Genomic DNA, 27532 nt, shown 5'->3' on the forward strand with positions numbered 1-27532 from the left:
TTTAGTGCACCGTCCTTGAACCATCATCCTACCAGCTGAAGAGCAGAGCTCAGCTGGCTTCGCAGGGCCGTAGCTCCGTGGCTACATCTCTCGCTCGTGAACCGAGCCCGTGACACAGCGGGCACGGAGACACAGCCAGCGCGTCCCCCCGCGCTTTCCGAGCAGAACCGCGTTATGGAGGAGCAGCGCTCGGGAAGCTTTGACGCGAGCCGGGGAGCAGCTTTAATCCCCTGCCTGCCTCCGAACCCGCTTCTGCCCCGGCGGTGCGGCTGCCAGGCCGGCTGGCCGGAGCCACCGCGGCCCCGAGCAGCAGCCACGTAAGGGCCGATCTTGTTTACACATTTCTAAGGCGGGCGCGTCCCGTGTCCCCCCCCCCGGGCGGGCGAGCGGCGGCGGGCAGCGGGGCTCCCCTCGGGCCGGGCCGCGCTGCCGTGACAGCCGCGGCGCCGGGGCGGCCACCCGGCCCCGCTCGGCCCCGCCACCGCCCTCCCCGGCGGAGACGCGCCCGCCCGGGCCGGCCCCCGCCGGGTCAGCCGGGGACAGCGCCCGCCCCCCGCCGCAGGAAGCGCCGCGGCCGGCCCGGCGCCTCCCGCTCGGCGCTCGCCTGTGGCAGGTGAGACTCCCCGCGTCCCTCCCCGCTCCCGCGGCGGCCGGGGCCGGGCGGGCCGGGCGGCGGGTCCGCCGGGGGACGGGGGCCTGGTGGGGCGGGGAGGCCGCGGCGTGTGCTGCCGCCCGGGGGACGCCGCTCCCGCCCCTCCCGGCCCCGGGGCTCCCCGCGCCGGCTGCGGCCGCGGGGACGGGGCCGGAGCCGCAGCGGCGGCCCCCGCTGTGCCGCGTCCTCCGGTCCGCCGGGCGCCTTTACCGGTCACACGGGCAGCAGGCGGGCGCTGGGAAGGGCTGCGTCGCGTCCACCCCGGTCCCCCGGGCCTGGGAGCCGCAGGCGCTCGGCGGGGCCCCGGGGCCGCTTCCCGGGGGGCCGGGGGAGGCCGGGGGGTGCGGGTCACCCGCGGCCATGTCCCCGCGGGGTTGTCGCTCCAGACCGTACCCGCTGAGAGCCGGAGACAGACTGTGTGGGAGCCTCTCCGTGAATGCGGTAGCGCTGGGTGCTGGTCGATCAGCTCCTCCTTGCTGAGGCTGCGATAGATTAGTGAGATTCATTTATTATTATTATTATTATTATTATTATTATTATTAGACTAGGAAGGCACTTCCGGGCAAAAAAAAGAAACGTCCCTGTAACTTGTGCCCAAACCTTCTGACCAGAAAAGCAGTGTTCTGGTGAGAAAACGGGGCTTCCCCAGTTCCTGGTACTGCCGTGTGTTTTTTGTGGGGTGACCACTGTCATGACAGAAGGGTGCTCTGCTAGGTTGTGCCCCGGAGCGATGAGGAGGCAGCAGAAAGCAGAAGGAACCTCGATGAAGAGAAAGCACTGCAGAAGGTATCTGTAGGATAGTTAAATCTCAGCTCTTTCACATATTAAAGATTTTTCCCCCAGAAGCTATACCTGAAAGAAAATACTTCAGGGGACTGAGGCACTAAACCGGTTGCAACAGAAAGTGGAAAGATACTGCGTATCTTTAAAAAAAGTTAGTAGAGTCTGTCTGTGCAAGGAAGATTTCCAAAACGAGTAAGACTTGGTTAAGAATTCAGAGCACAACATCAAGCATGTTGGGCTGCAGAAGTTTCAGGTCTTGGTCTTTTTCATTGAATCAACAAACATAAAATGAAAATATACAGCTTCTAATCCAAACTTACACTGAGCAGCTGAGATAAAACTTGAACAGAATGAATGAGAAGGCATTGTTAGTAAAAAAGGGTTGGGAAATGGTATCAGGATTTTTTAGGGAAATGAAGAAAGATATATTGTCTCAGATTTTAAAAGGAAATCTCTTAAAAAATGAGGCCTCGCAGAAAGAAAGAAAGAAAGAAGGGGGGCCTGCTAATACGACAATGCTTTGCTTTCATGGAAGAAGCTGAAATGGAAAAGTTTTGAGAAAAAAAAGGCTGGGGAAAAAAGTGAGATCCAAAGAAGTGTCTTTGATAATGGTAGAAGCCTCTTATTAAAAAGAAGTTGAAGTGCTCCAGGTAACAAACATTTTCATAAGGCAATACTGGAGTTAGTTGACCAGCCTAAAAAGAGCCAGACAAAAAAGACAGGCACAGGTTAGTATTACTCAGAAAGCAGCTGAGACAAAGGAGATGAATTATGTTTATTTTCATGACACGAACTGTCAAAATCTGGATATCAGCCTGAGTAAGGCACAAAAAGATAGGTAGCCTGTACGAAAGTTGTGGATAGGGTATAGGGAAAGAGAGTGGGGAGCAGCGTAAGGAGGTGGCTGAACTGCTGCAGACCTTCCCGGAGACTTTCACCTGGGAGGGAGGGATGCAAAGCTGCCGTCCGAGGGAACTGTGGGCTAGTTCTGCTGTGTGGATGGCAGATGAAACTGGAACCCCAGACCCTGAGATCTTACTGGTTTGTTTTCTGGGCAAATGAAGATGCACTGGAGAAACCCGGGAAATTCTGGAATGTGCGAGGGGCTGCATTTCCAGGAAAGGGAAAAGGACTGAGGAGGAAAACAGCCGATACAGAACCGTGCATCTGCGCCAACTGGGGGATGTCAGGGTGAAGGCCAAAAAAGTTAAGGAGGGAAAACGGAAACTCCCTTCGGGGGCACTGCAAACCAAGGGTACTTATAGGAAATGCAGATTTTATATACATCTGAAAGAAAGACAAAAGATGGTGAGACGATTTCCTGGGGAGTGTTACCAACAAAGCAGCAAAGTGGTGCAGTTACGAGAGTATAGATGATTGAAGAAAAGGCGTGACATAAATAAAATGAGAGGAAAACCAAGATGTATGGAGTAAACTTCCTGACCTTTCCAGGTCAGCAAAGCAATCCAGTCACATTGGCAATCCGTCATAAATAATGGCAGTCATTCTAACAAAAGATATCCTTACATTAGGATATATCCTGACATAGACCTTACACTTAGGTCTGACCTTGGCTTCCTGAATACACACCAGTCTGTTTTTACTCTTTTTTGAAGTTCTTAATACTTCCGTTACAGTTCTTCAATTTGCATTTCAAAAAATGTGCTACAGAAGTGAAAACAATAATATCATTCCTAATCAGTTAATCTTTTGTACCTACTAGTTTAGCAAAATGTAAGGGAGAACATGTGAAAGCTATGAACCTGTGAAACCGGAGGAACCTATGAAACTCAAGCTGAAAGAGGGTTAGAGGTATGCAGGATTGTCCAAACATTTCCTGGTTTTTATATTAATGGATTAGTAAACAAATAATGGGAGGAAGAAAAGGATCCACACAAAGCTTTCCACCTATTAGCTAGAACATTGCAGTTGTCTGCCCTGTGATGCTGTAAGTCAAATGAGATATTGGGGGCTGTAGTATTGAGTGTGTTATATAAACGGTATCGTGAATTTGGTTATCTTTCTTCTGCAAATTAAAGCTTTAGCTGTAGGTAATACATGTTAAGAGGTTCAGTCTAGCCATTTTTGGGAAACAACAGCATACAAAAGCCGTGTGGTTACTTCAGACAGATGTTTTCCTTCAGGTTGCTAGAGGTGGGCACAAGAGAAGCCGTTGACTTTATTCTGTATGGCTAGGTCCTGGTGGTTACCCTCGATCGAGCTCACGGTAAAGTAAAATTCCTGGAAGTTTACCTGTCCTTCTGGTGAAGGTAAGGAGATTTTTGTCGAAAGGTTTGACTTCTGAATGACAGGCGACTGTTTCAAGCATGAGTTGAGGGAATGTAATACTTTGTGCTAAGATGAACTGATGAGATCTGATTTGTAAACTAGACAGTGGAAGAACAAATGGCAGGGAAAACTGAGCAACTAAAAGAGACAGGAAAAAACTTAGAGGGTTCTGTGTCTCAACAGTGTCGGTAAAAGGGCACTGGAATGGAAAACACTAGAAATAACTTTTGTGGCACTGGTGAAAGAATGCTGTATAACACCACCCACTTAATTATGTTAGTAGAATGACAGGTTAATAGAAAAAGGTTAATGAAAAAAGTAAAAGGGAACTGTAAATAAGTAAATCAATCAATAAATAATAAAATAACCAACTAAATAAATAAGTAAAGTGGGGACCATTGTGTTATGAAATTGCAGAACAAGTGCACATCTGGAATAGAAAACACAAAACCTATTGATTATATGCATGCACATTCTGTTCTCCTTCAGTCTGGGCAGGGTGTATGGATTTTGGTTCCTTTACAGTGTTATTTTTTCAATTTTTAATGACTGGTCTTCACAATAAGGATGCATGAATTATTTACCATTTTGAGATGTGATAGGAGATGCACTTAGGATCTGAGATCTGTCCAGTCCCATGGGATTTAGTCGGATCATCTCATTAGGTTCAGAGTCACTGCAGTAAGTCTAGAAATGTGCAGATGCTAAACATAATGCAGAATTTTAATTATTGTTTACAGTTCATTAAAATGCTGGTTTTGTTTGTTTTGCCTCCCTCTGGCATCTTCAAGTCCTAATTAATTCTTAACTGTGGGTGGTGGGATTGGGATTGGCAGCAACCCACACCGCAGGCAGCCCACCAGCCCACCTATGGCCGTGCGTGCGGCAGTACTGCAGAAGCAAAGGCCACGTTCTTGAGAAGTTAGATAAAGGTCGCTGTTGTTCTTGCCGCCAAGATTATTTTTATCGCGCTGTCAACATATTTGTTAATGTACAAACATGCAGGTGAGATGCAGAACACATGAAACTCATAAACAGGTGAAGACTTTCTATACGCATGAAATTAGAGCACTGAAGATGAGATGTATAGAAAAATGCTGAAGGGGAGCGAGTGTTCGCTTGACAGATTCAGGAACTGGCTGGCGCTGTTCCTCATAGCGAGCTGCTTAGTGACATTTATGACACTGATAAAGAAAATGTGTGAGCAAATATCATTGATTGGTGTGGTTCAAGGAGTGGCTATTTGGCACGTTTCTATGGAGGTGGTATTTCAGGTGCATAACCAGATCGTGATGGAAGGCTTTGGTTTTTTCCAATAATGCTGCAGTTGTTTCAGAGTACAATGAGGTTTTTTTTGGCTTAGAAGTGCTGCTGTAATTGGTTTCTAGGGCTTTCTTGATTTGACCTAATTGGACATGTTGAAAGGTTGCCAAAGTACAGGGTAGGATTTTGCCAGTTTTCCGTCACTGATTAATAAAGCTCATTTGGAGGATCAATTAGAATTCAAAAAATAAGATTTTGAACTGGAATTGTTATAAAACAAATGAATGCTGTTTTATTGATGGACATTTTCAATGTTGAATGATGAAACATGGCACTGTAACAGACAGCAAATACACTTTTTTTTCCTGGAGAATCTCCTCCCTTCAGATGATTATTATGTTGTTTCAGAAGTTCTGTAGTCAGGGTGGAGGAGTTTGTAATGAAATTTTGGGCAAAATTCGAATTGTTGTTTTTAAAAAATCATTAGACCATTAAAAAGTGGTTTTAACAGGTAAGATTTCCTCAAAGGTTTATTTCCTCTTCACAGCACTAAAAGTGAAAGTGCCAGCTTTCTAAAAGTATTTAGAAAGAATAAGTAACTGCTCTTGGTGTGTCTGAAGACCTAGTGGACTGAAAGAAATGAAATGATCTGTTTGGAGGAAGGAAAAGGACGCAGTGTGTGCCATCATCGGTTTCTGATCATACCCAGCTCCTCCCCAAGTTCTCCTTTTTATAAAGATAATTTAAAATCAACATGCAAGTTGTTCAGCCTGTCTGTGCATTTCTCATTTGTTTATTGCCCTGGTACATGAGCATAGATTTGGTGGAGAGTTTTTTTCTGTAATCAGAGGGCTGATTAGAGTGGGTAAGTTAACAAGCAGGAGGTTCCTGCGTGTTGGAATCAACTACCTGTCTCATCCATTGCTTGTTTATTCATGTTTCGCTCATTCAGATGTATCCTAAAGAAACGAGATACCCAGCTATTACGGTAGTGCCGGTTTCTAATTTGTTCCAGGAGTTTATAGCTGTGGGTCTGAGAGCACCAGGTAGGATCTGTAGGTGTTTCCATAATATTTCTCATTGCATTCCAGTTATAATTAGCTTTTTAATTTTGATGTGACTGGGTTTTGGCTGACCAGGTAACTATAAAAAAGTATAGCACTGCCGAGTGTTATGCTATGACTTGCTGTACTTACTCTTTAGAAGTCAAGCAAGAGCTTTTGCTGAAGTACTTCCGTCTTCCAAGATTTATGCACGCTGGGTGACACTGCCACTCTGCTGCAGCACGTTTGTACTGGGTAAGGTCACTTGAAAAGCGAGAGTTTTAACTCAGCTTGGCAAGTCCTACAGAGAGATTTTTCAAGCTGGCCTCCAAAGCATCTTCTGGGATTCCTGGCCCATCAGGTTTTCTAGTGGAAGGAACTACTTCTTTTTTCAGACACCATTAGCGTAAGGATCACAATGTGAAGCCCATAATCACACTCAGAAGACGCTTTCCTCTTGTATATTAGGCAAATTGTGTTTAAATCGGCATTTACTCAAATATGACTGTTGGAACTGTACCATGCGCTACACTTGGAGCAAAAAATGGCAACGGCCGTTCTAAAATAATAAAATCATGGTGCTATACCATTACAGCATTTCTGCTAGCACCGTGGTAATTTTTCTCTTCCATACCTTTGAAGACAACTTAGGAACCCAAATACTTCAGTGAAAACTCTGTGCACGTCTCTGAGTTATTCCAGAAATCCAGCTATTACTGGATTCAGGATGAAGATGGCAAAGTGATCTCATTCACTCTGTGTATTAGGCCTGCTAAAATAAAGCTTAGCAAAATACTGCTAAAGAAGGAGATGGGGAACGAATGAAAGGATGATAGTGCATTGTTTCACGTGCTTTCACTTACTGAAGGGAGTAGATGTCCTCATCTTCTCCAGAGAAGAGATACCAGGCTTCTGCGTTCTGTTCTGAGCTTAGTACAAAGGTGGAATCTCAATTCCTGGTTTTTGTTATTTTTACTTAGAGGTGGAGCTTGTTTCCCGGCATCTCTAGGTTTCTTGCTGTGTTTTCCATAGTAAAGCTCAGTTATGAAGAACAAGTTGATGTAGAATACGACGGGCTGCACGTTCCCTCTATTAATCCACCCACCCGCCTGGTAGTTGAGCTCCATATGGTCTTAGATTAGGAATGAGAGAACTTGCAAAGCTCTTGCTTCTGTCAGGGCTCCAAAATCAAGCCTCTCCCCAGTGGGTTTTAGCCTTCCCTCAGAGCAACCCAGTTACAATTATTCCAACTGCAGGAGCCTTTCCAAGCCCTAATCTTTTAACTGAAACCACAGTGGTTTGGGACAAGGGATCTGGTTTCAGTAGGACTTCTAGCCATCTCCCTGCTCTACCTCCTGTTGGAGCTGCAATCCCTCTTGCTTTGATTCTTCTTGGAAAAGATGTCCCTTATCCACCACTGAAAGGCAACTGCATGCAAAGCCTTTGGTGCTGTCCCACCCTTTCCAACTAGAGATTTTTCTGCAGGTCAGTTAAATGCTATTTCTTCTTGCCTGACCAGCTGTCCTTACTGGTGTGTCCATCTTACCTTGCGTCCATCCCATTCAGTATGAAGGAACAGCAACAGCTCTGAGCTAATGAAGCCTGTCATTTGTCACCTAGTTTTTCTATTAATATTAATTTATTAATGTGGCATTGCTTCTGCCGTGTAATTTTGTGAAATTCAAACTAGGCCTGTCATAATTTTTATGAGTTTTGGAGCCATGATTTCGATCACAAATTTTTCATCGCAGGTAGCAGTGTAATATGGCAATAATGGCCTCGATCATCTCTTTGGAGCGTGAGAGGTGTGAACTGCCGGTTTTAGCCCATCTAGCCCGGTTGCCTTTGACTGACTGACGAGTAGAGGATGCTTGCAGAAAGGCTGGAAGAAATAGGACGAGCGTAGGATTTCCTAACTTCTGGCAGTCAGAGGTTGTGGGAGTTTCCTAAGCCAGAGATTTCACTGGATTGCATCACCATGTTTACTAGCCATCGATAGACTTATCGACCATAAATTGTCTGATCCGTTCTGAACTTTCTTGAACCTCCACGTCATCCTTTGATGACAGTCCAAATAGCCTTTTTTAGTAAAAGAGCTTTTGCAATAAAAAGGAGAATATGCACAAATGCCTAGTCTAGAAGCCTGCCTCAGTGTAGGAGGGCTTAGACTGTTTTCTCCAATATTTTGTTGTTGCAATTTAGAAATGCAGATCTTAAAAATAATTTTTGGTGATAATGTAATCCTGCTGTTTCTCTTTCAGTTCGGATTTTTTTGCCCTTGTTCATTTGGTTTTGTGGACTGAGCACTAATGTCCTGTGCCATGTGTGTGCATCCCTGCATAACTTGAAAAAATCTCCCTGCTGTGTTTTTGCATGGAAGATCAAAAATGGATATGAACTGTGCATTGGAGGTTAGATGGTGCCTCTAGGTTTGTTTCTCTCTCCTTTGCTTTCCTTCCCTTCTGCTTATTTATTTTTCTTTCCTATTTGTCTCTGTTTCCATTCATTTCTCTTCTGTTCTCACACATCCGCTGTGGTTCCCCTCGAATTCTGATGGCGGGATGGAATGGGATCTCTGTGCAAAAACAAATTACTATTACGTTAGGTTATTTTTATGTTCCCCAGAAATCTCGAAACAGACATATATTGCACTGTATAGTAAAATGGAAATTGAAGAGGAGAAGAATTAAACAGCGTATAGTGTTGATGGTTTAGTATCAATTTTTCACAGGAGGCAGATGTTTGCCCCAGACAAAGACTAGAGGATGGTGGCCAGATACCTTCAGTTAACATGAAAATGTTTCAAAGTCTTTCATGGCATTTAGAGATGATTAGCCTTAGCTACCACTAATAATAAATGGAAACTAGTTTAAAGTCATTATACTCGCATACTGCCCGCTAGTTTTGTTGTGTGTATAAGCACTGGTTATCCGTGGTTTAAAGAGGGACCCGACAGGAAGCTTTCCTGCCGTACCGGCTTGCTGCTGGTAGTCTACAAAACGAAAAGGGACATGTATGCTTCCTGATTTCCACATTCCTTGTGAGGCTTTTAAAACAAAACGCTTTGAATTTTCTTTGTCTGCCAAAAGGTGAGATCCTCACTTAATCAGCAGACTCCAGAGTGATCTTAAACTACTGACGCGTTGTCCTGCTTTACCGTAACTGTTTCCGTCTTCAATCGCCATTTTCCCAGGCACTGCAGTACATGCAATTTCAGAGGACTGAGGAAATAAGAGGCCTGAGAAATTACAGATAATAAGAAAACCTGCATGTTTTGTAAGACCTTCCTTCAGAAAGCGGTTAGGAGCTCCTCTGTCCACCAGATAATGCGTGCTAAGTGGCCAAGTGATTCAGCTGCGTCCTTAGCTCATGTTTCATTGCCTGTGCTATCTGCCTGCTTGCGTATAAACGAATTAGTAACACCCTTCCTCAAAAAAAAGAGCAGATGAGACGTGTGAGAAGTCTGAGAAAAACACAGTCATTTGTATGTGAACTGATCTGCCAAGCAACCATTCGAAAATCAAAGGGCCGTAGGGAAAAACAATCAAAAGAACCAGTAACGAGGAAATCTGCCCGTTGATGGCAGATGCAAGATGTCCGTTATGATTGGAAAGCCCAGCTGAACTGAAGTTCTCCCCTGCCTGCCCACCCCCCAACTGTGAAAGCCAGACAAATAATACCTAGGATGAAGAGTAACTTGAGAGCAATAAGGGATAAAAAGCTGAAATCCACCAAGATACCAAGTTATGTCTTTGTGTTAAAACGCGAAAGAAGAAATACTGTTTCACTGAGAAGAGCCTTACGCCCTGAAGGACGTACAGATGCTCTTCCAGTTCATCGCGGAGCTGGGTTACATCCTACGCGCTCCTGGTCCAGCGCTCAGTCATTTGATGAGGTCAGTGGTGGGTTACTTTTTAACTGAAGGAAGTTTCCGACTCCTGTGTTTGTGAACAAAGTCATGGCCCGTGGGTCACTGATGCAGTGGGAGCTCAGTGCCTGGAGATGCCCTGAACCTCTGTTCTCAAGGAGGAGGAAGACGTGGTCGTTACATTCGTGGCTGTACAGGCCGTGCGCTCCCTCGCTCCGCTCCTCCCTCCCTCTTCAGTGCCAGCCCCGGGTCGGGCGGTACCGACGGCTCTTCTGCACGCCCTGCTGTTGTGCTGAACCCTCGTCCCGCGGCCTCTGTGTGAGAGAAGCGTTTGTGTGAGCGCGCGGTAGACGCAGCACAGGCCTGGTAGCAGCAAGGCAAGCAGAGATTCCCTCAAACTCCGGAAGGGGACAAGAGGACCTCTCTTTCTGCCAGGCGGGACTGGATGGTGAAAGTCACAGAGGGGTTAGGGTGCTGGGTTGCCTAAATCAGGGGCCCTCTGCTCCACGGGTGTCCACCATGCGCTGGACCTGGGCAGCTGCATTGCCCGAAGTCCAGCCCCTTGCCTGCTTACCGAAATGTGGTCGAGTTCCCTCCCGTTCCCTCACCGCTGCTGTCCTTCTGCACACAGGGGGGACTCACAGTCCACAGGCAGCAGCATCTTCTGGCCGCGCAGGTGGACAGGGGACCGTGTTCGTGTGAGGACCCCGGGGCACCCGTCCTTGTGTCAAAACACGGAGTAGGTGGCTAGAGGAGCGCTTTGAGATACTCTTGACGTGTCTTGTCCGAAAGACGCGTTGTCTGTTGCAGGGAGCTGGCGTCAGAACATACTACAAAGCCGTTCCTCTCATGTCCACAAGTACCTGCCGCCGCCACAGTGAAGGCGCTGGGGATCGGTTTCAGGCGGCGAGGACGATGATGCATTTCAACGCTCCCGTTCTCACCATCAGATGACTTTGTTCCCCTGCATTTTAGTCATTTCAGAGCGGTGCATCACCCCCCCCCCCTGCGGCTCACGCTGTGCTCTGCGTTTCGCAGCACATATTTATGAGATGGGGAGCGAAGAATGAAGTTTAACTCACGTCCTCAGCTAACCCCTAAGCGAGGGATTAACTGCCTACTGCATCCCAAGTATTAATCACTTCACATTATTTTCATTTTTCTGAAAAGTCTTTTACTTCCTTCGTGTGTCGGTGCACAGCTCGGTTTGAAACCACGGCCGTTGAGGGGCTGCCGACACCTCAGTCACGCCGTCGGCCGGACAGGGGACCTGTTGCGCTGCTTTGCGGGTGAAGGAAACGCCAGACGTCGGCGGGCTGCAGCTCAGCTGTCGAGGTTCGCTCTGGCTTCACGAACCTGTCTTCCTGGCTGTGGTAGAGTTAAAAAAAATAATGACGAGTTTTTCAAAGGATCACCCACATACACATGGTATGAGAGCTCTTTTCTTTGTTGGTTTCATTTTATTTGTATATGACTCACTCTTGGCAAAATGAGTGAGCCTCATGAGCCTGTAAAAATTCTGTTTGGATTAAATGATTTGCATTAAATGATTTATAACTGCAAGAAGGGTTTAATATTCCTGTAATTCCTTAAGGAAAAACAAACCGATCTTATTCTTCCAAGCAGCGATTGCTTTCACGCCTGTGACTCCAGGCGCCATCTTGCTCGCCCAAGCCGACAGCCACTGATGAGACTCCGGGTGCTTCTCCCTCCCCGCTCTCCCTGCCGCAGGGTGAGGGACAGACGGCAGGGATGCCTGGCCATCCCTTTCCTCACCCCGCCATCCCTTTCCTCACCCGTCCTTCCCAGCGTGGCCGAAGGCCGGGGAACGTACGGCCCTCCCAGAACTGCCCGCCGGGCTACGGGCAAGCGGCCGCGCTTGTGCTGGGCCGAGGCACGGGGGCCGCGTCTCCGGGTCTCGGTGTGTAGGACGGAGGCCCCGCTCGCCATCGTTCTCCTGTCAGAGTCGGGGTGCGGGGCACACAGCCCGCCTCATCCCCGCGGACTGCGGCGCCTGCCCGGGGCTGGGCTGGTTCCCGGGCCCGCAGACGCGGGGTCAAGGGGAGACCGGCACCGGGCGTCCCCGCAGAGACGGGGCCTCGGGGCGCCTGGCGGAACCCCCCGGGGCACGGCGGGCGGATCACCGGGGCATCCCGGCGGGACGCGCAGTCCAAAGCCCTTCGGGTGTCCGCGCAGAGCCACCACCCGCCCGCTGCCCGGGGCCGAGCCGCGGCCCCCGCGCCGGCGGACAGCTGGTAACGGGGCCGCCGCCGCCCGCGCCCTCCGTCAGGGCGACCCGCGGCCGCACGCTGCAGCTCCGGGCCCCCCCCGCACCGCGCCCCCGGGGTGACTCGGCGGCGCCCCGGGGCCCGCCCCGCCGCGGGGATCCCGGCCGCGCCACAAGTGGCCGCCGGGGGCGGTTCGGGCTCTCCGGCCCCGGCCCCGGCGCGGTTTCCCCCCGCCCCGCTCCCGCCTCCCGGCGACCCTCTGCGCGGCGCGGCGGGGCCGCGGGGCGCGTTGCGTAACGCCGCGCGGCGCGCGGGGACGCGCGGCCAGGCCAGGCCAGGCGGGTCGCCGCGGCCGGAGGTGAGCGGCGGCGGCGGCGGCAGCGGCGGCGCGGGCGGGGCCGAGGGCGCGCGGCGCGGCGTGCGCGCGTCCCCGCGGGAGGCGGCGGCGCGGGCGGGGGGAATCCGGGTCACGTCCGCAGGCAGACGGCGGCTGGCGGGAGGGACGCGGCGAGAAGCACCGCACCGCGCCCGGGCGGGCTGGCGGGCGGCGCGGGGCAGGCGGGCCGCTCCGCACCGCTCCGCTCCGCACCGCCGGTAAGTCAGCGGGGCTCCCGCTCGGCGGGCGGGCGGGGGTTGCCGGCGCCGCAGGTCGGCGTCCCGCGGTGCCCCCCCCCCCCCCAGCCCTCAACCACGTCGGGGCCGTTCCCCCGGTCCCGGGGCTGTGCGGGGCGCGCGAGCCGCGCTCCCCCGGCCCCCTTCTGTATTTAGCCGTCACCGGCGGCGGGGACAGCGGCGGCAGCGCAGTCAGACGCCGCCGGGGAGAGGGACCCGTCGGGGCGCCGGGCCGAGGGGTCCGGGGCGGCGGGAGGGGAGCAGGGGGGTGGGGGGAGCCCCGGCAGTCGCCGGTGTTCGAGTTAAAAAGCCGAACGCGTTAATTGTTAACGAAGCGCAGCGGGGGGAGGCCGGGGAGCGGTGCCGGCCCCGCGGAGCCGGGTGCCGGCGGCGAGGGTCGCGCCCGTCCCGGCGAGGGGCCGGGGTCCCCCGCGGCCTCCTGGGCGGTGCGGGTGGGGGGCACCGGGTGGAAATGCCGCAGAAACGCCGGCCCTGGCTCAGGAGGGCGACTCTGCCTGGGTGGGTTTTCTCTTCCCCGCGGTACACGCGTGTTCCTTTTATTATTTAGCACAAAATTCAGACGTTCGAACTGGGCCATCTGCCAGCGGTAGTGAGACAGTTAGCTTGTATTTACAAAACTTCGCCTGTCATAAATATACGTTTGGAGAATTGACAGACTCGGGATTTTTTTATAAAGCGTTTTGTTTTCCTTCTGCAGTTCGGTGCTGCTTGTGCGTTGAGGCCGTTTACTGGGTTTTGTAGTTCCTGTTTTCCCAGCTCCTGCTTCTGAATAAACATTTGAAGGGGGGGGGGGGGGGGGGGAACCCAAACAGAGCAAACCCCTTGCTCTTGATAAGAAATTTCCGTAGTAACAAGGTAATTTTCGGGAGACTTTATCATAATAAATGCAGTTGCATTAGTGAGCAGTATTGCCTTACCGTGAGAACCTTGAATTCTCTCCCTTACGTTGGGCTGTAAATAATAGAAGTATTTAAATGCATAGCCTTTTTTTAAAGTGAAGAAGCCGTGCTAAGCCACTGGAAGGTATAGCCCTTCGTTTTCCCATAGAACAGCTGTTCCAGGCACAATGACAACAAAAGTTTTGTGAAACTGGATGTGCCTACTTCCTTCCTCACAAGAATTTTTTTTCTTTTCTACTGACTGGCTCAAAATCACCCTTAACATTAGTCCCGGGACCCTTAAATCAGTTTCAGCCTGCCTTTGGTTTATTTCAGTGGATAACCTTTGGATGAGCTGATGTGTTCTGTTGTTACTTGCTAATGATGGAATAGTCTGCTCCTGACGTACCAGTCATGAAACTGAGGGTGCTGCTGCCGGATGGTCTCTGGGAGATTTAGATGTCCTAGGGCTCCGTGCTGGAAGGGGGAGGGTTTAGCTGTGGTTTGCATCGGCTTTTAACTGTGCAGACTCTGATGTTCAGAGCTGAAAGGGCTTGAGCCAAAGTCTGTTGAAGTCGATGGAAAATCTCCCATTGATTTTTAGTGGTTTTGGATCATGTCATGTATGAGCGAGTGTTGAGCACATCATGGCTACTCCAGATTGTTCGGTGCTTTTGAAATTCTTTGCATATCCAAGTCATTATGTAAAGTCAGGTTTGTTGTGCTGTCTCCTTCTCCTGTGTGGGAACGTTCTTTTGCTGAGTAGGAAGTTGTGGCGGTGTTTTTGTTCACTCTTTTATTTGCTACAGCATTAATTTTATTATCTGATCGTTTCCTGTTATGTGAGGACAACATGTATGCTTTTTCCAAATTCCTCCCAAAATGGGGGATTTTGGAAGAAGTGAATCTGCTTTTGTCGAAGGTTACTTACCCTGCAGACAGGTTTCTTCGGGTATTTTTCAAAGAGTTTTCGGTAGTGGGACATCAGAAGTTGTAAGACATGCTTTCTCTGATGTGCATATTGTACTTCCCTTGTTCAGTATATGGTTGTTTTCTGCTGCTTTTTTTTTTTTTAAAGGTGGAGAGGAGAAAGTTGTTAGTGATAACAGATGCTGGTGTTCCATAAAGAAGCTTGTAGAAAACACATACCTGTGGTAGGCATGTATCCTCTCCTGGCTTCCCTGTTGTTGATGGTGAGCTGGATTTTTCCTCTTGGCTATATGTAAAAACCCAGCCAAGAGAAAAGTAGGGAGGAGAAGGATTCCTAAACTTAAATCATGGAAGTTTGTAGGGAGTTCATTGTCTTGTGTAGCTTGTCTTGAAATTTGATTCTATTTGGATGGGAATCAAGAGATGAAACCTCAAAAAAGCCACCTTATTTGAGGCAGGACATCCTCCAGCAAGAATCTCGTTTGCTGCCGGAAGGGTGAGACCAGGAATTTTGGCTCCTTGGAAAAGGAAATTCTGTAGCTCATTATCTCTCCTCCATCATATTCTGGATTACTGATTTGGGATTTGCTTATTGCTAAAAGTTGAAGCAGGCAAAAGAGGCGTGCATATGAAAGAAGCTCAGGTGAATAGCCTGCGATGGGGGAAGGCATGAGAAGGAAGGTAGCACAATTTCTGGGAGTCCTTGTGTCTTGAGTTTCCTTCTAGGACTTGGGAAGTGCTAATTCTTCCAGGCAAGCTGATTTGCTCTTTGGTGGGAGATGGCTGTCGTGGCAGAAGGCAGAGCTGGAGTGTGGGACACAGGCTAGCTGTGCAGAGCTGCCTGTTTCTTCTCTCTTGTCCTTTGGCATGCTGGATTTCCAAAGTGCATGGGAATGTGGCCTCATGGGGAAGGGAGGAGATACCACTGGGTCCGCCTGCCCGCATGGGTCAAGGCAGCTCATCCATCTGTGGGTTTCCGAGAGCATCACCAGGATCTAAATTTATGAATTTAGGAAAGATTTTCTTGATATTTCCACGGTTTGTCTTTGTTCCTTCCTTTCCAAACATTGGAAATGGTTACATGTACCATTCTCTCCCGCGTGACCCCGTTCAAATCAATCAATCAATCAATAAATGTCATTCAGTAGCTCCTCAGGTTTAGGACAGCAGAATTCTGCTAAGTCATGAAGGTGCTCCCCTCCTTGTATCTGCTTAACTGAAGTAAGACCTTTGTGATTGAGGAGGTCTCTACTGGGAAATGCAGGATAGGCGTGTTAGTCCGGGGCTCTGCTTGTGTTCATTGATCCCATCAAAGAAGTTAGTAGGATAATTGACATGGCCACTAGTGTGGCATTACTGCTGCTGACACTTTTTGGACTTGTCATTGTGCAGTGGAGGAATACTCTGTCTTCTCAGGAATGAGCCAGGATTTTACAGATTTTACAGGGATAACCAAACAAGTAACACATGTATTACAAGAACCTTTGTTATGAAAATCAGGAGCGGACTATAAATAAACTTAATTTCTGTGTAAAGATTAAAGAATTGTATTTCTTCAGTTCTCTGTTATTTTGTTGGTTGTATGTGGTCCAAGAGGGCATTTTGAATAAAGTAATTGAATCTTGCAGAAGTTGTTTCTCTCATTTAATTTGCAACACGTGAAAGCATTCGTTTCCATTGCTAACCACCACTACTTTTACTTTAAACATGGTTATGGTGGGTGGACACTGCAAGCTAAAAGATCGGTTGAAAAAGTTGGTTCTGTTATTAAGCTTTTCAGTTTATGGTCACACTGCCAAAGTGCGTGTAACAGCCTGCAACTAGACAGGACAAAATTGTAAGCAAATAAAATGCCTTTTTAAAATAAGAAAATTAAGTTGTGTATTCAATTCTGAATGCTTTTGATCATAAAATTTCTCATTTTACTCTGACCTGTTGTAGCTTATTAGAAATTGAAGGTCCTATGAAACTTAAACCAATGAATTAGTCGAGAATAAAGGAATAAACTGCAGTTTAAAAAAATCCCTGTATATCCTGAAGTGTCTTAAATATACAGAATTGTAATATTTTTTACTGATGAACTAAACAGGCAAATACTCTTATGTTATAATTGGATGATGCGCATGAAAGCATTGTGATCATTCTAGATTACAGAACTCTTCTGTGTCCTCTGGTGAACCTAACCCAGTAAATTAGGGTTCTGTTTTCCATTGGAGGAAATAAAAGGACTGATTGTCAAGCTGCCTGATAGGAAGGTAGAAAACAGGGCAAGAAGATCAATGTCTCTTCAAGTGAATTTAAAGTCAAATTGTAAGCCTTTCCTTTGCTGGGTGAGGAAGGAGTGAAGTTAGTACATGTAGAACCAAATTACTTATATATGTATGCATACACAATGCATACTTTTTAAGCTTGGGTAGAAGATCATTAATTCTGCTCACCTGCTAAATGTTTTTGCCTATTCTAACACTGATGTTTGAATGCCTTCTGGATTACTTCATGGGAGGTGGTAGGAATGCGCTGTAAGCCACCGGTACAGCAACAACGTTCCTTGACTGTAGGATGTGCTTTGGATCAGCTGTGGTGTAGGAAAATGAAGGAGCTCTTTGAAGAAAGTTGGAAGTACTTTTGAACTCCATAAGTAGTTGAATCATCGGACACTTGCTCAGTAACTGATATCTTAGTGACATGCATATGGATGAACCATTTAAAAAATATTCACCAAAAAGATACACTTCTGGGGGGAAGAACAGCTGCTTTCATCACTATCGCAAGTCTGCTTCCTTGAGTCCTGTGTCACGTTTGCTGTCATTATCCGCATCTGTACAATGTTCTTGAACTCTGAGCCTTTTCCTTTCTCATGCTTCATGGATTTGCAGACCTTCACGTCTTTCTTCTACTGCCTTGGTCTTGCACCTCAGTCTCCCTTCGTACACTGTTAACTCCGTGCCTCCCGCCCATGACTTCGTGTGATTTCCCTCAACTCACCTTTGGCAGCTGCTTGCCGTGTGCTCCAGCCAAGCTGTGCTTCAGCAGGTATGGAGTGCTGCTGCTGCTGCTTGGTTTCCTAACTATACAAGGAATGAGCGCTAATAAGTTGAAGGTGTTTCTTCATTAGCATTGTTTGTTCCTCTGGCGTCTTGTCATTCCTGGTCCATTTGCCTACCTCCTTGACAGGTAGAATTGCCCTCATGTGACATCATACCATCTGTTTTCTAGCTTTACATTAAAATAATGTTATTTCCATGGTTTATTAACTTATGCCTGGCTCCTTTTTTTTTTTTTTAATATTTCAAGCATCTTTGTAAAAAATGGGCTGTGTTTATGTGCAAGGTGCTTCAAAGTGTAATTAGGAGCTGTAGCATTTCTTAGAATAACTTTGTTCATGGCTTCAGGAAATGGAAGGGTTTATCTTGAGCCTTCTCTTTTAAGTTAGGCGTCTTACTTGCCATACTGCAATTATTCTCCTGAAAAAGATAAGGTGAAACACATTATCCAGTTAGATAAACAGGGAAGGATTCTGTACAGAGTGGTATCCGTGTAAATCTGGAATGTACATGCCCATGCACATACGCTCTAAAAGAGTATTAGCCTATAAAATATTTGTGACAAATTTTGTTTTTAAAGCAAAATAATTACTTCTATTAAATATTAAAGTATAATTTTATTTCTGCGAATGTAGAGAAAATTGGATCACAGAGTACTTCCTACGCAGCGTTGAACTGCATGTAATGTATGTAATGTATGCCCGTTGCACTGATGTGACTTACTGAAGTGATTTTGTTTATTGAAGTGCTCTATGTGACCAGAATAAAACAGCTTAATTGGGCCAGAGGACTTGGATCCGCTGTTTAACTGCCTAAGCTGCTGATTATTAAGGTTATAATGTCAAGCACTGAGGAAAAGAAATACCGGAATCAAGGTTGATTATGCAGCCTTAATTCAGGTATCTTGGAGTATATGCAGATAAACCGAGGTTTAGAGTCCGCACATGGCACTGCTTCACTTTTCAGGGTGCTTAGCGTTACGGAGTAACAGTCATGTTTGAAAACTACAGTTCCTCATAACTTTATGTGAAACTATGAAACTTCTGAACATCAGATCACAGGGAATGCAGTTGGTTACCTAGAAAATGAGGAGCCTGCGGTCCTTGCCTGTAAATTGTACACACGTAACAGTAATTTGTCACTGGTTATTGTGAATTTTGAGTTGAAAATCACTTAGCTCTGCATCATGAAGGGATCAAACCTGATTATTCAACTGTTGTAAACTGTTCAGCTCACCCGCCCGACCCCAAAGTCCCCTGCCTGAGATACTTCACACTCTTCTCCTTTGCCAGAAATAGGATGGAGATGCTAGAGACATTTTGTTTCCTTGAAGAGTCCAGTGCATGGAGATGCCATCCTCGACCTCCCTTCCCCGTAGTATGTCCTGTCAGTCGCCCTGCTTGCTGGCTCTGGCGGATGTTGAAGGCAGCTGCCATGCTCCTGCTGCTCGCAGAGTGGTTTGCACTGTCCTTGGCTCCCTCTGACAGGGCCTTCTTGCCACCAAGAGAGATAAGTCAGTGACAAGAGTGTTGCTTGCCCTTGTGTTGACCGGATCCTATGCTTTTGTCTTCTCATCTTGCCGCGTTAGTGAGTGTTGAGTTCTGTGGTGGTGGTTTTTTGTTCCCTGTCCCACTGCCTTTTGGCATCTCCCTCCCTCGCCCCCCCCCCCACTCGGCAGTCATGCTGCGTACGTATATGACCACTGGCACGTGCTGTGAGGCAAAAATGGTGATAACCTACAAAATGTATGAAGCCTTCTTTGTTGCCAGGTAGGTTGCTGCACAAGGTACCATCTTGGTGGCAGCTGTGTTCATTTGCATTGAAATGTGGGAGAACCCAGAGACTGCTCCTGGGAAGCCCTTTTGCTTTCATCCTCTGCCCAGGGAAGAGGAATCTCACCCACTGTCACTCTCCCGGTAGGATGCAGGGAATGTGTGTGCAGCCATTCTGGCCATGCCTTTCCATTCGGTTGATGGTGGGGATGTGTTTTGCGAGGCAGAAGGATCTTCTACTGTGATCTCTTCAAGAGGCTTCATATCGAAATGCTCTTCAGTTTTGTGAAGGTGGAGGTGCTTTCTCTGCTAGGAGGTGAGGCGTGGGAGGGAATGGTGTGGCCTGAGCGGGCGAAGTGCTGGATTCCCTAATTCCCAAGTGAGGGAGGGCTCTGGTAGCACCCTCTCTCTGGAGCTGTTCCCTAAGCTAGCCCTGCTGGTCTCCGCATCCTGCCCCCAGTGATGTGAACAGGACAGCTTGCTTTGGTGTATGATACTTGGGAGGGGGACAGCCAGGCTAAGGTGCTTCTCTTCCTCTGCTTCTTCCATCTCCTTCTCTCCTCTTTCTCGCTTTCTCTTTAGGGCAGTTTGCCCATTTCTTCCATGGACCTGCAGATGTTTGCCTTCAGCCCTCCTTCTGGGGCACAGCTCAGAGTGCTGTCAGTGTTCACTGTTTCTGGTCAAACCTGGTTACGAGCGAACCTGTCAGCTGTGGTTGTGGGGTGTTTCAACATTTCCCCCCACCTGTCTAATAATAAATCCTTCATTGTCAAGCCCTGGTTTTGCCTTCTTCATGAGGGACAGAAGGGGTGGTGCTCAGCGGCCAGGCTGTGAGAGTGCTCTCATTGGTGTCTGTTGGTGAGGGGCTTCCATAGCTCCAAACCAGAGGATGTGGCGTGGATGGAGCCTTCCCAGCCCGTCCAGGTCACGGTTCTGGTCTGGTGACTGGTGGAGGGGGGACAAACAGGCTTTCCCCAAACTGCCCCAGACCAAGGGTTGACGTGCCAGGCAGCTGCTCTCCCTTGGCGTCTCCTGCTTTGCCCCAGTGCATCTCGGTTTGCCAGACTGCGGTCTGAGGGGCATGGGGTGGGCACTGTGGCCAGCTGACTGGCAAGGGGCTGAACTTCTGTAGGCTCGCTGGGCTGGCCTGGGGGAGAGGGCAGACCTGGCCATACTAGTTTGTGCAGCCAGGACCATACATCTGGCCTTCAGGCTCTGCACTAGCTGCTTTACAGTGGCTGCTTTACCTGCCATGGAGCTATGTACATAGAGAAATGTCTGTATACATAGCGTGCTTCCTTCTGTTTTCAGATGTCTTCAGATCTTCTAAAATACCTGATAGCTGGTAAATTGAAGAATCTGAATGAAACAAGTGTTTTTTTCCCAAATACTATAAAAATTTTTGTGGAGCACAAATAAATGTGGGCAAACACCTCTCCCCTACCTTCCCTTTCTGACTAGATTTTCACAGGGATAGCAGGGTTGATTCTTGTTGTAAGGTCCTTGCTTGCCAAATCACAGGTTCTGTTCCAAGGAGTAGGAGGACTCAAGTAGCTGAAATAAAAAGAGTCTAATATTTTGCGTATAGGAAAAAAACAGCCTTTGGCTACGTCTGCAGAAACAGCAAGACCATTTTGACTGGTTGAACACCAGCATAGGTTCCCCAGAGAGGCTGTGGCATTCTCCAGACTTGGAGATACTAAAAACCCAGGTGGACATGGTCCTGGGCAACCTGCTTCAGGTGACCCTGCTTGAGCAGGGGGGTGGACTAGACAGTCTCCAGAGTTGCCTTCCAGCCTCAGCCATTCTGTGACTGAAGCTTTCTGAAAAAGTTCATCTTGAGATGGGCAGTCTGATATGGGGAATTGCAGTTCACTTGGGCAGAGACGAATGAGGTAAAAAATAATTTTAGGTAGATTCATTTAATGGGAAGTGTAGAGCACACTTCAAAAAGAAGCTGGTCTGCCAGGCTTGCCCATAATAAATTCAGGAGAGTCAATAAAAATGTTATGAATTCATACTGAGATGTCAGAGCGCAGATCTTACTACTTCTGTCTACACAAACAACTTAAGCTGCTCTGTAGCTTCAAAAAGTGCCCTAAATGCATTTTCCATGCACACATCAAAGTTATGAGCTGACTTAGAACCAGAATTTGTGCTCTCACCTTTGCAAGTAAGGGGCCAATGGTCAGGATCATTGCCTTTGATCCTTCAGGAAGAGTCATATGGGCATAAAAAGTAGCCAATACTTGGCTGCTGTTTAGGAGTCATTTTCTGATCATGCTTTGCTCATAGGAATGTTAAGTGTAAAAAGCCAAATTTACATAAGCAGACTACTCCATGAACCCTTGCCCTCGCCTCTCCTTTGACCTTTGCTGCTCAGTTTGGCTCCCAGAGCTTTTTCAGAGATTGCTTTCTTGGGTTAGGTGTTTTTCCAGCAAGAAACCCAAATTCTGATAGCAAGAATGTGGTGGAATTGCAGCCACAAGACCTGAACTGAAGCAGACAGTCTTCTCTCTCCCATTACTACTACGCCAACTCACGAGGCAGCCCTGTGGGGATCGGTGTGGACGCTGGCTGGCAGCCAAGGCATGTACCAGACATCTCCTTACCTTTGCTCGTAGCTCAAGCTCATCCACAAATAGCAGCTGAAAATTCATGCCCATAATAGAAGTTCACGTCAGTTTAACCTGTGTATTGCAACAACACTGCAGGCTGCCTTTATTCTAAAAGTTTTCTGTTTATCAGTGTTTTTTACATGTTTTATTTTCTCAGCTTAGGAAGACTAGCAGGAAGGCTTGTCAGCAATTTACCTTGGAGATAGAAGGCAAAGGAGAAGTGGACTGCTGACAGCATATTGCTCGCTGTCTGGGCAAGCGTAATGTGCAGTAAGACAAAAAGCTTGGACTCCCTTTTGTGATGTTCAACTCCAAGCCAAGTTATAACTTGAGCTCAGTCTCCTCAAAACATGTCTGCGTTGATATAGCTGTAGTCCATCTCAATAGTCATAAGACTGCAGCTAAATTAATTGATTGATGGTGCAAGAAATATGTTTAAAGGCAGACCTTTACCACTCATAAGTCCAGATGTACAATATCAAATCTACAGTCCGTTTTTTTTTTTTTTAATGTTTTGTTGCTAAGGGTTTCTTGATACATCATGCCTAATCTTGTCAATATTTCTTTAGGTCTTGCTTCTTTAAATAGCTTTGGATGAGTGGAACATCCCATACTTTTGCAAAGATCTCCTGAAGTCAGTGAAAGCCATTTGTGGACATGGGCAGCTGAGAGAAGCAAATGTGTTGTGTGCCCTGCACAGCCGTAAGCCAGTCTGTGTTTGGGAAGGGAGAGTAGTGTAGTATTACTGTGTTTGCTTTAGAAAGTAATCTAATCTAAAAGAGCTTGAAACAATTTGCAAATTAGGATTGTGAAAACATAAACATTATTTTTTTCTTCTTTAAGCGAACAAGTATTTAAATGCCGAAAGAGCAGTATGCAGTCAGAATTGGAGAGATTCACCTTGGCAGATGTTGCAAGGCATGGGGTAGAATAGGGCTGAGCTTTACCTGTTGCTGTGTGAAGGTTAAGAGCTGCAGTCTCTGTTAGGAGATCCAAATTTCACAACACTCGGGTGATGGTGTAACAGGAAGAAGGGTGTGGGCAAAACTACAGAGCGACATATGAGTAATTCAAGACCTCACCTGTTTTCCCATCTGGAGAGCAGGGCTAAGTGGGGAAAGCAGATGGGCAGATCCGAAGTTACAATTTAAGCACTTACTTTTGCTGAGCTTATCTGTATTGAGGATAATCTTTGGGGATTCATGTTTCTTGCATGCTTTTTGTGGTTTTGGATGGATGTTTTTTAATTGAGTCAGAAAAAATGGTATGTGGTGTTACTGCCTTTATATACAATAGCAGAACGGCAAATCTGAGCTACTAGGATATAGCCAGCAGATGCCAGCAGTCTTTGTGATACCTTAGTGTTCATTTACTTTGGATATGTTTTCTTCGGTCGTGTTCCCAGTAGTGAATGAGCTACCTTTTTAATAATATGAAAGGGCTGGAATTACTGTCTCACTTCCATGTGAAAAAGTCTCCGTGAGTATCAAAGGCAGATTATGACCTTAAGTAGTGCCCAGAATTGATACGTCAGGAAACAGAAAGTTACGATCACAGCAATGATTTTTGAAATTCCGTCAACGTTATGTGCTTTGAATAAATACACATCTTCCTGCGGTGTTTGAAATCAGGGGTCAGGACACCAGGTATAAGTACAGCTGAGATTGACTTCAGTTGTTATTACTCTGAGAAATGAGAAAGGCAAGAAGAAGGGTAGGTGATACAAGCTTAGTATTTTCCAGAGTTCAGTAGTTTTGTGAGGAAAATTATCTGCTTACAGTGTGTTTTTAAGATAGAAATAATTTTATCTCTAGTACTAAATTTGGAATCAGTATACCTAGCCATCTACATCTGTTTATGTCAAGCCTAATATCTTGATTTAGGGATTAAATTTATACTGTGCTCTTGTTTGTGTTTCTTCAGACTTTGCTATATCCCTTGTTTTTTGGGGGTTTTTTTGCATGTGATGTGAAATCTCACTGGTGAATTTTGTTGTGTTCCTTGTTTACTAATGTCTTAGTGAAAAACTTGGCGAAAGTTTGTGAAAACTCAATATGAGAGTCCTTTTCTTATACCTTTATATGTCAGTTAGCCAGCGGTATTAACATTGAAAGCAATTAATGCTCTTCCCTTTTTAATCCAACAGTCTTCTAACTTTACGTAATTCAACAAATACAACAAAACCTACCAGATTAAGATACTGTACTCTTTTGTTGTCTCTGGCTGTGCAGCACAGCACATATTTTTGTATCTTTTGAACATTTTGTAGATCAATGTCTGAGTTTCTGGTAGTAAATACATTATATTTTTGAGTCAATAAATTTGGTTTTCTGTCAGCTCTTACCTTCAAGTTATGTTTCTACTAAATTGCCTGTGGTTAACATAAGAAATTAGGACATTATTAGGGTGTTGGCCTTATGTTTCCGTAACAGCTTAGCTACTTTGGTCTGGGTGTGTTGGCAGTAAAATTTGGTCTTCTTCTTGGACGTATAGGAGAAATAAGTGTTTTATTAGACCGTTATCAAGTTGGGGGAAGTAACTAGAATAGGTAAAACAAAGTAATAAAAAAAAAAAGAGGGAAAAAATTCAGCAATACAGGGTCATGCAGAACACTGTCACTTAGATGATGTAATTTATGGCTGTCAACAGAGGTCAATGACATCACTCTACGGCGATCCCAGCTCTTCTCAGCTTCGTGCAGCTTTCCTATGGCTCACATAAGCCCAGTCCTAGAACACTGTGTTCCTGTTTGTGTACCCCTCATTATTTATTTTTTTTTCTAACCAGAAGAGATTAAAGAGAAGAGAGTTCAGGAAGGAGTTGGAAAAATAATGGAGTGAGTGAGAGTGACATTAGCGAAGACTGCGAGATGGCTGTGTACATGTGTTGAGGATGGGTGTCTGAATTGTCTGAGAGTAGTTGTAAAGAGTGACTGTAAAAAGTGAAAGTTTTTTTTTTTTAAATTTAAAAAAAGGTTTGACTTACTGGAAGCGGTAGATCCAAGACTTTGGTCTGTGTGTGATGGTGTTTACCACCTTGGAAGTGATCGTCAGGAGTTTAAGTTGTGTAAAGCACCAGCAGCTGTAGAATACGGAATGGTACAACTTTGGTAGGATGGGGGTTAGGCAGCTACTGGAGTCCCCTCTTGTATGATCATTTTCTGTAGGTGTGACATGTGCTAGTTTTGAACACCTTTGACCTAATTTAACTCTAGTATAACAACATTGAGAACATGGGCCATTTACATCATGAAAAGAAAAAGGACAATACTCATATTTAAGTATTTCCTATTTTCAGTGTAATATTCTTTCTTAGTTTAACATTTGCAGTAAAGTAAACCAAAGTACAACAAAAACAGGATTCTGTTGTATTTGCCGAATGCAGGTGTATATAATCCTGTAAGTGCCATATGACATTTTAGATTTTATTTCATTTTTCCTTTAAGCTTCAGACTGGCATTAGAAGTGCCCTAAAGGAGTCTTTATTCTAGTTGAAGTGCTCCGATTGCACTCGTCTTTTCTTCCTTTTCCTCTTCTTTGTGATGATATGTTAAATTTTGACGATTGTTGGGGAAGAAGTACCATCTTTTCTATTACGATCACTGGCAGCTAAAGCTACTCAGTGCCTTTTCAGTGATCTTAACAATCATCAGTCAGCCAAAAAATGAGGAGTACCTCGTAGAATTGCAGGTTACGTGCACATGTGACCCTGATTCAGAAGTGTCTATAATTTAAGAAACTTGTAGGACAGGTTGTGTGATCCGTTCTGTGGTTGGCCATCTCTCTAGCTGTCTGGATTCTTCTCTAAAAAATGCTATTTAAAATGTTATGACAATTTTTTAGAAACTTGTGATTTAAAGTCACATAATTTCAAAAAACCTGAACTGTGAATAACTATATGGAGGTTGTAGATTGGTCAAAGCATGAGAGATTACATTTCAAGACCAATATGCTAGGAGAAGTACACAGGGAAGAAAGGGGAAAAAGCACTGCTGTCTCCATGTCAGAACCTCCGGGTTTGGTATATGTTCCTCTAGTTGCTCGGTACCCCAGTTGGGCAGCCGTCCCCAAAACCTGGTGGCCGTACTCAGCCTTGAATGAAGGTGTCATGGTAAAACTTCAGTGCTCTTCCCAGCTTCCCAAAGAAATGTAACGTTACTATTTCATCCTCATGAAATTTGCAAATATATCCTGGCTTCCTTGACTTCATAATGTAGCATGTCAAGTAAAGAGCGTTAGTCCTCACCTTTGGACAACACACACCCCTTTCAACTTTCAATCTTGATCTTTTCTAACACAGCAGTGTTTACAAATAGGGCAGGTTAGGTGCATGGTTCTTCCTATCTACACATAATTCCTTATTGTCCTAACGTTGTTTTTTTTGTTGTTTTTAGAATCGGAGTTGTTCTACTTTAGTCCTTACAAGTAAACATGTCAGAAGGGTATATGAAAAGCTGCAGTTACAGTAGAGTATGTTTATGATCCTATAGTCACTCCAGAGCCACTACTCTGACAGCTGCTGAGATGTCGCAAGGATCATTGGCTGTCGTTTAATTTTTCTTTTAAACTGCCGATGACCTTCGCAGGTGTCTGGGAGGCTGTGTAGAATGGCAGGGAACAATGTCTTGTATGCAGAGTCTTTAGAGATGGATGGTGTTTTGAATGGACATGATAGAAGCATATTTTTTAGAATCTTTATTCTCCCTTCATACTCTGCAAATGAACTTTTGGAGCCTAATGGTGAACTTAGAAACATATAAGGTAGCATTAGAAATAAGATGTGGATGTAACGTAGCAGTAATGAAGGGGAGAGTATTTTATCACTGTCGGTGATTGTCTGGAGGTGGATGCCCCAGCAGCAAATTATCAAAGCGCTAGGAAGTCATCTGACAACGTATGGTAAAAATGAGCAGTTTACCTGCATGTTATAATTACAGTGTTGGATTTGCAGTCCTGCTTTCCTGCCTGCTTGCCGATACGTAGGGTTTCAATGGTCTGCATTGCTTGTAAGGATAGTGTAGCAACCCATCAAGAATGACAGAATTGCTGTGGTGTGTTCGTGTTGTGTCATCCAAATAAAAATCCCTCTTCTGTTTGTTCCTGCATATATTTAAGATTGTATTTACCTGTTTGTATGCCTGTAAATGGTGCTTTACAGTCATATGTAAAGAGGTGATACAGTCTTTCCAAGATCTTCTAATGTATTTTTATCTAATTGTAGCTATTTTCTATAGCTTTTCTAAATTTTAACACTTTATTAGGAAAAAATACATGTAAGTGATTCAATTTTCAGTGCCGTCTGTTTACCCATGCTAGCAATTATTCTTTAACTCTGCGTGTTTGCTTTTTTAAGGATATCATGACTCATTATTTACTCATGGGTAATCATCTTTAGTAAACAGTGCATCTTGTGAGAGCTAATACAGAGCTTTGTGTGTATCAGTTAGACAGAGACCCTTCGATTCAAAAGTTCCTGCCAGCTGTCACCCCCACAGCTAATATCACTTCATAATATAGAGCTAGTTACAAAAT

At 46.2% G+C, this 27532-nt stretch overlaps 1 protein-coding gene across 17 annotated transcripts in view; it reads left to right on the forward strand.

Annotated features, from left to right (window-relative positions):
• Positions 1-299: 299 nt before the first annotated feature.
• Positions 300-27532, forward strand: part of THRB (thyroid hormone receptor beta) — a 177254-nt gene continuing 150021 nt past the window's right edge. For 5 of the 17 annotated variants that reach the window (XM_075419004.1, XM_075419011.1, XM_075419009.1 and 2 more), the window contains exon 1: positions 12627-12720. The gene's annotated coding sequence lies outside the window, so the exon portion shown is untranslated. Of the gene's footprint in view, positions 318-567; positions 614-1212; positions 3706-12438; positions 12485-12626; positions 12721-27532 lie in introns of those variants that run through there. The other 12 variants (XM_075419008.1, XM_075419000.1, XM_075419010.1 and 9 more) reach the window with 11 other exon arrangements.

This window comes from Opisthocomus hoazin, chromosome 4 (assembly GCF_030867145.1).
Source record: "Opisthocomus hoazin isolate bOpiHoa1 chromosome 4, bOpiHoa1.hap1, whole genome shotgun sequence".
Taxonomy (NCBI): Eukaryota; Metazoa; Chordata; class Aves; order Opisthocomiformes; family Opisthocomidae; genus Opisthocomus; species Opisthocomus hoazin.